This window comes from Alosa sapidissima, chromosome 19 (assembly GCF_018492685.1).
Source record: "Alosa sapidissima isolate fAloSap1 chromosome 19, fAloSap1.pri, whole genome shotgun sequence".
In the NCBI taxonomy this organism is placed as follows: domain Eukaryota; kingdom Metazoa; phylum Chordata; class Actinopteri; order Clupeiformes; family Clupeidae; genus Alosa; species Alosa sapidissima.
Genome location: NC_055975.1, coordinates 1,461,810 through 1,472,964, shown reverse-complemented (window position 1 = coordinate 1,472,964; position 11,155 = coordinate 1,461,810). Strand labels below are relative to the sequence as shown.

Sequence of the window (11,155 nt, the reverse complement as noted above, 5' to 3'; positions counted from 1 at the left end):
CAGGTTTGGGCGCTTAATCTCTAACTGATCAATACAGCAATTTGCTTAACTGGCTTAACATATTTTTGTAATAACAGAGCGTGATGTAAACCGCGTGGTGATTACCTTTATGTCTGGATAACTGGTGTTGTGCTTCGACTCACATGAAGAGCTGGCAGTAAATGTTGTATACACACTGGTTGACTGAAATATTTTTAATGGATAACTTCGCTGATTTGGCTTCACAATATTTAAAAAGAAAAAATAGGTCTATGGGACTTAACATTGGAGCTGCTCTTCGATAGGAACGCAACCACTTGGGATGCTGGTTTTCACCTTATCACGACGCAAAGTTTATTCTTACATTCAAATTTTTCGCCATGCGCTTCTCTTTTATTAAACAATGTGCCCAGGGGTGTGGCAATTAACGACCTATGGTGTGGTCTGGTGCATTATCTAAAAATCGCTATTTTACACCATCTAAAAAGCATTACGCCACTGACCAAGAAAAACCTGGTCTTTAGCAAAAGGCACATATGAAGCACAGCTAAAGACGCACTGTCACGAGATGTAAGCAGCAACTCCTCTGCATGATAAACGTCCTTAGGTTTTTTATTCAGTCATTCAAACATTATTGGGGTAAGTGCAGAGGTGTCAAGTAACAAAGTACAAATACTTCATTACCTTATTTAAGTAGAAATTTTGGGTATCTATATGTGACGGGTAGGAGTGGGGTAAGGCTAGGGGGTCACCTGATTCATTCACCTGACGTGTCATTCACGTGACCTGTTGTAGCAGGTAGATAGCTACCGGGTTGCAGGCCCTTTGTTAAAATTGAATGGCGCGGCAAACACAGTGGTGAGGGCACTGTTTTTGCGTGTGGATTTTTGGCCGGCGGTGATTTAACAGAGCGGTACACTGCAGTCATCCTGCCCGTTTGCTCCCCTGGGCTTTTGTGCAACATTATCTGCAGGTAGTAAAATATTTTTCATTGCCTTGTTTGTAACAGTGTTTTACCAACGAATGATTTTGTATGTATTTTAAACCGTAGTTCGCTTGGATTTGTTGGTTCCGAGCAAGAGGTCAGCCGACTAAATGCGTGCAGTTGCGGGGGATTTTAAAGAGGTAAATTAATTAAAGCTGTGGTACATTTTAATAAGGGGAATGTATAACTGTTGTGTATTGACTGTGTAACCTATATATCATGTAAACCATGTAGTGGACAGGAAACTGATGGTTTTGTTTGTGACTTTCAGGAACGACCTGTAGCCACTGTTTTTCCCACCACCATTGATTGTGTAGCCTATCATGTATTGTGATGCCTTACCTAAACCGACGATATAGTGGTAGCTCGTTTGTATAGGTATCCTAGCTCATATCGATAGTACATCCATACTGGTATCTTATTTGATCTAAACCTATTGATAGTCCATCCACATTGGTAGCTTGCAGTCCTATTGATAGCCCACCCACACTGATAGCTGTCGGTGATCCAACCCTAGTCCATTCATACTGGTAGCGTGTTTGATTTAAAGCTAGCTCATTCATACTGGTAGCGTACTTGATCCAAACCTATTGATAGCCCATTCATACTGGTAGCGTGCAGCCATATTAATAGCTTATCCACACGGGTAGTTTGCTTGGTGTCTTAAGCTAGAGTAGCAGCGGTCATACTGGAGCTGTGGCATTAGGCCTATTTACGTATGTGCGTACTTTGTGTGTGAAACCACCTCCAAGTTGTGTTTGTTTTCTTTATATTTTGGTGGTGAGGCTTATTCTTTTCTTTGTTTTCTTTTTCATCCTTGCCATGATTACTGTGTGTGTGCCCTATTTGGGGGTTGAAATATTTGCTTGAAGATTATGATTTCAATGGTTTGCATTTGTTTTGTAGTGGGTACCCCATACTGAATACGGCTTAAATACTACAACAGTATTGATTAGAGTACATCTATCTATTCATCCAGCTTTTATACCATGACAAACTACGTCTAAAAATAAAAGTGTTTTATTTTTGTACACAGTCTCCTACTCCATTCATTCAGTTGAATACACCCTAGTGGGGAATTCTGGGTAATCTAGACCTGTGGTTTAATGGTGACTAGGTAAGCTTAATCGTGTAGGAGTCACATATACTTTACTGGAGTAATTATTTTTCAGCGGAACATTTACTTCTACTTCTTACATTTTCACGCAATTATCTGTACTTTCTACTCCTTACATTTTAAAAATAGCCTTGATACTCCTATTTCATTTCGGCTTGTTTTCATTCCGGCTTACTCATCGTTCAAAAAAAATAGCTGGGATGATTGAAACACTTGAATTTAGCGTAATTTGCTGAGATCGGACCACACTGAAATATTAATATTAACTAATATTTTGTCACTAGCAACATCTATCTTCTGTCAAATAGGCTACCATTGCATTTTCAGCTCTGAATAAAACCGTTCAGGAATTATTTCAACAAAAGTGGAACGTGCCTGTTCGTTCGTACCTCCTGGTCTGGATGAATGAAACAGGGATGGGGGACAAAATGAACATGCAGTTTGCTATGTAAACGTCCCACAACTTCTTCAATATTTTACAACATATCCGAATGGTCGTTACTTGACATCAGAAGCAATAAACAGATCAGAAGCTAAACAGATGACGACAGCACAGCAACGTTGGAAGTCCAGAATCAGTCAGTAAACATTGATCGTCATGTTATCCAATAGCGTCGAAGTCCAGAATCAGTCAGAGTAAACATTGGTCTAGTGTTATCCAGCCTAGAAATCTAGACGCACCCTAGCGGCAGCAAATTACATTTGCTTCCAGGGCTAGTCTAGCAACTCTCCGTTGGCTTGTGAGCTCGAAAAATTAAACTTCTATCAGGCCAATCAAATCGTGTATAGAGTCGTTAGGCGGGCTTAACATAATGATTGATGGCAGAGTTGCAACGGTTTGGCTTGAATTCCCTGCTACTTGAAAACAAAGAAGATGGATGTTGCTGTTGGCCAACAGTGTGACACAAGTTAAGCTTGTTTTAAGTTGGCAAAAGTTTGAACTAGCCAACTAGCTCCGCTGGTGGGAAAACGCATAAGACTCAGCACTGTCCTATTGCGTGCAGAGGGAATTTGAAAGACAACCGATTATCCCGCCCCTCGGACTGAGCACTGCGAACGGTGAGTGCCCAGACCCTACATTTTAATGTGGGTCTGGCTCGTCAGGCTAGTGTTATCCTATTGCGTGCAGTGAGATCTTCAAATGCATGCTTGGTGCCGCCCTTCGACTTGGGCCATTACATTATTCGTGGCCAGACCCTTAACCCTTAAGAACGTAGGTTTTAATTAAACCAACGTACTCCACTGGGTGAGTTTTTTTGGGCTGCATCACTAGCGTTCTACATTGACATTCTATAGGGAGGGAAAGTAATCTCATCGCCATCTAGTGGTTGTGTTCCTAGAGGTTAGCGGAGTGGATGGGATTTTTTTTTAGAAAAAATATATCTCGGTGCACAGTGGGATCTTAATTTAATGCCTTCCATATGTTAGGCACTGGGGTCACATCTATTGCTTCAAGTGGTCATACCTTATTTTTAGGATCAGTTGAATTGTTTTGAGTTTTTGTCGTAACACGGTGATGAGGAACTACAGCTGGATGCGACGTCACATGTTTGGGCGCTTAATCTCTAACTGATCAATACGCAATTTGCTTAACTGGCTTAACATATTTTTGTAATAACGGAACGTGATGTAAACCGCGTGGTGATAACCTTTATGTCAGGATAACTGGTGTTGTGCTTCTACTCACATGTAGAGCTAGCTGTAAGTGTTAAGTGTCAATGCTAACCAGGCTAATAAACAAACCATGCTACCGTGAGTAACGTTGAAGGGTAAAGTCACGTGACTTCTTTTGTAGTTCGTTTATGAAAGAAAAGGAGCAATTTCGATTTTCTTAAATAAGGCAAAATAGGGTCTGACATTTTCAGTTAGAATATTATTACTGTATAGACACTGAAAAATATTTTTGGTGGATAACATCGCTGATTTGGCTTCACAATATTTTTTTTGAAATAGGTCTATGGGACTTAACATTAAAGCTGCTCTTCGATAGGAACGCAACCACTTGGGGCGCTGGTTTTCACTTTCCCTCCCTATAGTCATTATTAGGTGGCCTACAATCTATGTAGTGTTAGCATTCTGTTAGCACAAATCCAGACGCGGCATGAAAGGAATTTAGCGGTTTTGAATGAACCTTGGGGTTTCAATCTCTGATAAAGGATGTTTCAGTTTAAAATTTTGGAAACAAGGTAAATGACAAAAATGAATGTCTAAAACGGTCAGATTAATTCAAGATTTGTTTGGCGAAGTCTCTGGCCAGGGTCCTGAAGTGCTTCGCGGAATCGTGCCGGAGTGATGAGATAGCCAGGCAGGATTCCGCCATACACCCCAAAAATTGTGTTAAGATGAAGGACCCTATGGCCAGAACCACACGGAGCAAATTCAGCGGGAGAGTGTGAGGTGCGCTTTCCTCAGATCAGAGAGATTTGATCTGATATAAGAGTTCTAAGGCTGATAGGCGTCGGAGGACCACCGGCCGAGAGTTTTGAGTTTCTTGATTGGACAGACCGTTTTTGCCGCAGTGGTGGCTGTACCAAACCTAAAAGAATGAGTCGAGTAACAGTCTGCTGGGATTCCGACTTGCGTTAGAACAGCTTTGAGCTGCGTTTGAAACCAAAAGCGAGTGATGGAGCATCTGTCGTCTGTAGCAAAGAGAGGGATCTAATGGGGATGCGTTGGAGAAACGACTTGAGTTAAGACAGTTATGAGCCGCCTGTCGTCTATAGCAAATGCCAATCTATGAGTTGACATTCCAAACAAGCGAACTTGTCTGCCAAGATAGCCAGGGTCAAGGAGTGCTGTGCAGATTGGTCAGACCATCATTTGCCGCGGTGGTGGCTGTACCAACCCTAAAATAATGGATAGTCGAGACAAGGCAATGGGCAATGAGCTGGCAGTTGCAGAACTTGGGTCAGTGCAGGGGAGTACAACTACAGTATGTTCGAACCAAAGCTGTTCGGACCAATCAAATCAGGCTTTACGATGATGGACAAGTGAGCAACAGCGCCTCGTCTATCACGTCATCTGAGCACGCTTAGGTTGATTTTGTTTGCAACAAAAACACTGTGGCTAGAAGGAGACCCCATATGGAAAAATGCATATTATTTCAATGAGGTTTTATCAACGATTATGAAAACGTTTTTCATTCCTGTTTTTCTTTCGTTTCATTTCTTTTCATTTTTCTTTCCTGTCAGTTAGGAGTTGATGTAAAAGCAAATAGGATAGCAGATAGTTGATGTAGAAGCAGATGGGGCAGCCGTGGCCTACTGGTTGGGGCTTTGGACTTGTAACCGGAGGGTTGCCGGTTCGAACCCCAACCAGTAGGAATGACTGAAGTGCCCTTGAGCAAGGCACCTAACCCCTCACTGCTACCCGAGCGCCGCTGTAGCAGGCAGCTCACTGCGTCGGGATTAGTGTGTGCTTCACCTCACTGTGTGCGGAGTGTTTCACTAATTCATGGGTTGGGATAAATGCAGAGACCAAATTTCCCTCACGGGATCAAATAAGTATATATACTTACTTACTTAAGCATAATTTGACTTCAGTGGTGAGAGAGAGAGAGAGAGAGCGCGATAGCGAGAGAGCGCACCTGCAAAGTGGTTCTATGCGTTTGGTTCAAGTCAGAAGTTGGTCCTGCAATTACGCCGCTCCATTATTAGATTAACGTTATCAGACAGCGCTGTAAAATATGTGCGGGAATTTCTCGCATTATGATGGCTAGAGTTGTGGGACTTGAATAAATCATGCGCCATAGCCTACCCGCAATCACCGGGCTGAAATTTAGGTCCTGCAAACTTTGCCGAACATGCAGGAATTTGGTGACTGTTTTTATTTTTCCTGTTATTCTCGGGATCTACTGGGAAAGTCCCAAAGATCTACAGGTCGATCAACGGGTTGGCGACCCCTGGTTTAGTGGAATACCTGTTCCATGCAGACTCGCGTGCAAGCAGATTCCTTCAAATGCGCCGCTGACTGTCAAAATACTGATGCGCTGTTTGAAATTGCGCTGCTTGCTGTTAAATTGTTAAACTGTTATGTTATGTTATGAAAATGTTATATCATTTTCATTGGTTTAAAGGATGTCACGCCCAAAACAAACCCATTATTGATTAAGAAACATAAGAATCGCCTTTTTGCGCCAAGCGCCCAATGTTTGATAACAAAACCACCCCGAAGTGGACTGAACAAACCCCTAAATGTATTTAAGCTACTTGCCAGTGACCATGCATTTTAGATCGCCAAAATAGGGCCCATTGTGATTTAGGCCCATCCACGCTTTCAATCATAACTGTAACAATAACATGGCAACATGGACAATTTAGCGAATAGTACAGTAGATACACAGAATTCCTGAGTTCCTGAGTAGTGTGGATGGCCCTTTACTGTAGAGATTGTCTGACCCATCTTTTGTGCTTCTACTCTATTCTATGCTTGCTTGCTGTAGATGTGAATACATTACAGTGATGTAAAATATGCATGAATAAGACAGGAGAAAACAGACACAGTAGGATGGTGCCCATTAGAAAGAAGTCAAATAAAAAAGAGGAAACAATCAGAAGAGAGAACAAAGCACGGTGAAAAAAAGAGTGGAGAAGAGCGTAACAGCACAATATGTTTCTCTCAATTTACAGCACAGAGGTGTGTGTGTGTGTGTGTGTGTGTGCGTGTGTGTGTGTGTGTGTGTGTGTGTGTGTGTGTGTGTGTGCTCTGTGCATGGCAGACTGAGCCCCAGATCCTCATTACCATGATGGCAAGGATGGCTGAGTGGCCCTGGAAGTGCTGCCCCGACGCTGCCAGCTGTCCAGCCTGCCAGCAGAGCTTTCCCCTGGGACATCATGCAGGGACACCTCTGGGTGGTGCAGCCACTCTCGGTGTCTCTGTGCCTCTCCCCTCTCCAACCCTCTCTCTTCCCCACCATGCTATCTCTTCACCCCCATTTCCTATCTCCCACCCTGCTAACTCTCATGCACAAACTCCTTGTTCCCCCTCTCTGTCTCTCCTTCATCCCATCGCCCCCCCTCTCCATCGCCTCTGCCTCTTTTTTCCACTTACTTGCTTTTACTTGGTTCACTCTGTCTCCTTCTGTCATTTCTTCTCCTCTCTACATATCACAATATTTTACCACCACCCCCCCCCCCCCACAGACTGTTTCTGTCTTTCTCTCTTTTCTTCATTTTGTTTGCTCTTCCTATCACTCATCAATTCTGCAGAAACCTGTGTGTCTTCAAGTACCCATCAAAATAACAGTCACATACCCAACACACACACACAGAATGACACAAAATGGAGGGGAGTGGGAGAGAACAGATTAGTGTGAGACACACACACACACACACACACACCAAACACACACACACCACACACACACACCTATTCATAATGCTACACGCTACTCTTTTTTCACACTAGCCATTATGTGCATACACATGAGCAGAGATAATGATTACTGGCAGTCAGTCAGCTCCCAGCGTGTCATCCAGGCCATCGGAAGCAAATTGCAAACGGAATGACCGACTGGATGGAGTTTGCCCCTTTTTTTCTCCTTGTTGCCACGGCAAATTCAGCACCCCACTCACCTAGGCGATTCAAAAAGCAGCGGTCTCCAGGGAAACGCACAGTCCTGGGTAAGTACTGTAAGCTGAGAGAGTGCATTTTGCACCTGAACCCAACCTGTGCGGCCGCCTTCGTCATTCCCGCTCTACTCCGGGATTGAAATCGACTCCCGCTGTGCCCCCAGACGCAGATGGCAGCAGACTGTTCCGAGTCACGGATCAAACTGGAAAAAGGAAAGAAAGAAATAACCCCAGAAACATCAATTGAGTCCTGGCTGGAGCTCTCTGGAGGAAAGGAAAGCTACCCATTTTCCTCCATTATTTGTGATAATGTGTCTTTCCTCTCACACGTTGACCCTCATTAGTAGACACCACAGACCTGCACATGCTCAAGCTGGTATGATACATTGTGCACAAAGAATATATATTAAAAGTGTGTGTGTGATCTCTCTGTAGCTCTTCGCATTGCACACACACACACATACACATGCATGTTGTTACCACCATGTGGGTCTGTCTGCATATTCTTTGTGTTCGCTGTTTCTGTGCGTGTCTTACAGGAAGATTGGCGCAGCTGAGTGGTGGTGTGAACCCATTGGACGTCAGGATAGCCTGCCCCTTTAAAAGTCATTTTCAGTCAGTCAGAGGTTTCTCGCTCTTGCTCGCTTTGGAGATCACTTCCGTTGGCACCGCCACTGCCGCACTTTGCCGCCGCACTTCGCTGCCGTCATTTTTCCACGTTACTATTACATTTTGTGTCTGCCTGTTTTTGTTATGTCCCACATGCCCTAGACCGGGATATAACAATGTATGATATGTACCTGCACCCACACACACAACCATGTTAATGTGTTGTATTATCACCTCACTCTCCTTCATCCATCCGCACTCTCAATTTCTCCTCTTTTGCAATTTTGTCCCACCCTGTCTGGCAACATCTTTTGCTCCTCCCGTCTCCCCCTCAGGTGGTAAAGTGCGTATGTGCAATATTCATATGTCACATCACAAAATGTGTTTGAGTCAATAGGCTACGACCTTTGACCATTACGTCACTACTGCGACTTTGCATCTCGTAGTTGGAGCATTGCCAGCATACTGTAGGTATAGGCCTACATACAGTATTGTTTGTGATCAACAGGCTCATGTTGTATTTTTTCTTGTAATAGTTTTTTTCTTGTAACATTAATAGGTCTATTTGTGTAATGTTCTGATGCAGCAAGATTTGGGCTATGGTTCGTTATTGTAAGATTTAGCCCTAATGCAAAATGTTAAAGAAAAGGTGTCGATGTTAGGCTACTTGAATCATGCAAAAGAAAGCGCACTTTAGGCTATATATGTATTGTTCATTATCTTAAGATTTAGATTGAATGCAAAATACTCAAATCAAATGTGAAAGTTGACAGGGGCCAGTTAAATGTTTGTATTAGGCTATTTTTGTAGCCTTATGTGCTCCAATAGCGCAAAAGAAAGCGCCCGTTAGGCTGTTTCATTAGCCCACAGAGAGCTTATATTGTGATGTTGAGAGGTGCGAGATAAAAATCAAGCACTTTAATTGGAATGATGTTAGCTTGTGTGTGATTTATTGCGGACACGGGTCAGGTAACCGGCCAAATAATAACGGGTCTGGGCGGTGCGGATTTAATTTTGATATTATCACGGGTGACGGTGTCGGATCTGGCGCTGAACTTTGCGGGTGCGGGCGGTGACGGGTCTCCAAAAATGGACCTGTGCAGGCTGATGAAAATGTGTGGTTTTCTTGCAGTGTTTCACTTTGTTTGTAAGTGTATGTCAAAAACATGAAGCAGCATAGATATTTCTTCACCCAAAGGACTGACCTCTATTCCAAATCTTCAGGCAAGCAAAAAAAGCCTTTTTCCAACAACACCAACACAAAGCCAGACTGAAGTACTGCTGATACAAAGCACAACCACTTTGAGAATATTCCATATTTTGACCTCTAAAGTTATAAAGCCAGCTCCCTTGTGTGCAGCTAAGAGTTAGAGGTGTGAAGAAAGCGCTTCTAAAATGGTCCTTAGCAGCAGATGCCATACATTCACATACAGTGTAGATTTGAATTGAAGTATCCACTTGAACATTCCTACACAAAGAAAACATATTTCTACTTACCCATTTTAAGTGTAAATACTTTAAATTGACTCCTTTTCATGGTCAAGCAAAGATCAATTCATTACGGGTAATACATACAGTATGTGTCATACGTATGAGGCCATGAGGCCACTTGTCAAACTAACACACCACTAATCATCAATAATGCAGGCCACAGTATAGAGAAATGAAATCAAAAGCAAACACAAGCAGTTGACTGCAAACCCTCACCCCTGTCAGGCAAAGTGTAACCAAATTCCAGCATCAGCATTCTGAGCCATATCTGGATGATCATCTAGGATGCATGTTGACCCACTGACTTCCTGGCCCGCGCAGCCTAATGACCCACTATACCTGCCCTATGACAACTCATAATCCCCTTGGACAATTCATTCCTACACTGGACTATTTTAACTTTCTGACTGATTCAATTGTTTCATGCATTATCATACTGGATATGTAACCATCCCACCTCTTTGTAACATAAACCTCTGGTGGCCTTAAACACCATGTTTTTTTCTCTACACCTAACTGACTTATTCATTTATCATGTAAACAGACCTTACTGTTCTGTACGGACCCTAGGCAGATGGGTCAGGCCCTTGAGTCGTGGATCTGCTCGAGGTTTCTTCCTACATGTATCTCCAATTCTAGGGAGTTTTTCCTCGCCCCTGTTACTCATGGGCCTTCTCTGATTGTTTAACACTCTGTAAAGCACCATGAGACATGTGCAATATTTTGGCGCTCTATAAGTGATATTAAATTGAAATTTAAATTGTATAAAAAAAAATAAATAAAATGGAGCCAGTTTTAACGTCCATCACACATATGATAGACAGTCGGGTGGTTGAACCAGATAACAATACCTTCTTCCCTCTTTTCAGGGGCGAGGATAATGAATAAGAGGACTCCACACCATGAGGACTCCACACCATGACAACTGCATCCCTAATCTGTGAAAGTGTTGAGAGCATAATGTAAATGAGTGGCTAACCTGTGTGTCTTTTCCCAGGCAGCACAGCAGCTCAGGGTGTGGGGAGGTGTTAATAATGTTTTACTTAAACACCATCTGTTCCCAAAGTCTAGGACAAATAGGGATCCGTCCTGCTTCTGAGGCAATTAGCTCAGCCAATGTGTGGAGTGCCTGGAGGGTGTATGTGTGTGTGTGTGTGTGTGTGTGTGTGTGTGTGTGAGGTGGGTGTTGGTGGGGGACGTGGTATTTGCGTAGGGTAGGGGGAGAGGTTGCAGAGGTTCAAACCCAGTGATAGTCGCAGATGTGACAGGAAGTACTCAGATTCCCTTAGATGAGAGGAGAAAAGAGGGGAGGGAAAGGGGGGGCATAGTGTAAAGGGGGACTTTTTTGGGCCAGTTTCCACTGCCAAATCTCTGATTGGTTCCCCCATGTCATTTCCCATGCAG

General features: G+C 43.3%; 1 long non-coding RNA gene across 1 annotated transcript; it reads left to right on the top strand.

The window, feature by feature from the left end:
* The first annotated feature begins 719 nt into the window (after window positions 1-719).
* On the top strand, window positions 720-1,995 carry LOC121693280. The gene is made up of 3 exons (XR_006025452.1): window positions 720-952; window positions 1,031-1,104; window positions 1,236-1,995. It is a non-coding gene; the product is annotated as an uncharacterized LOC121693280 (long non-coding RNA).
* The last annotated feature ends 9,160 nt before the right edge of the window (window positions 1,996-11,155 follow it).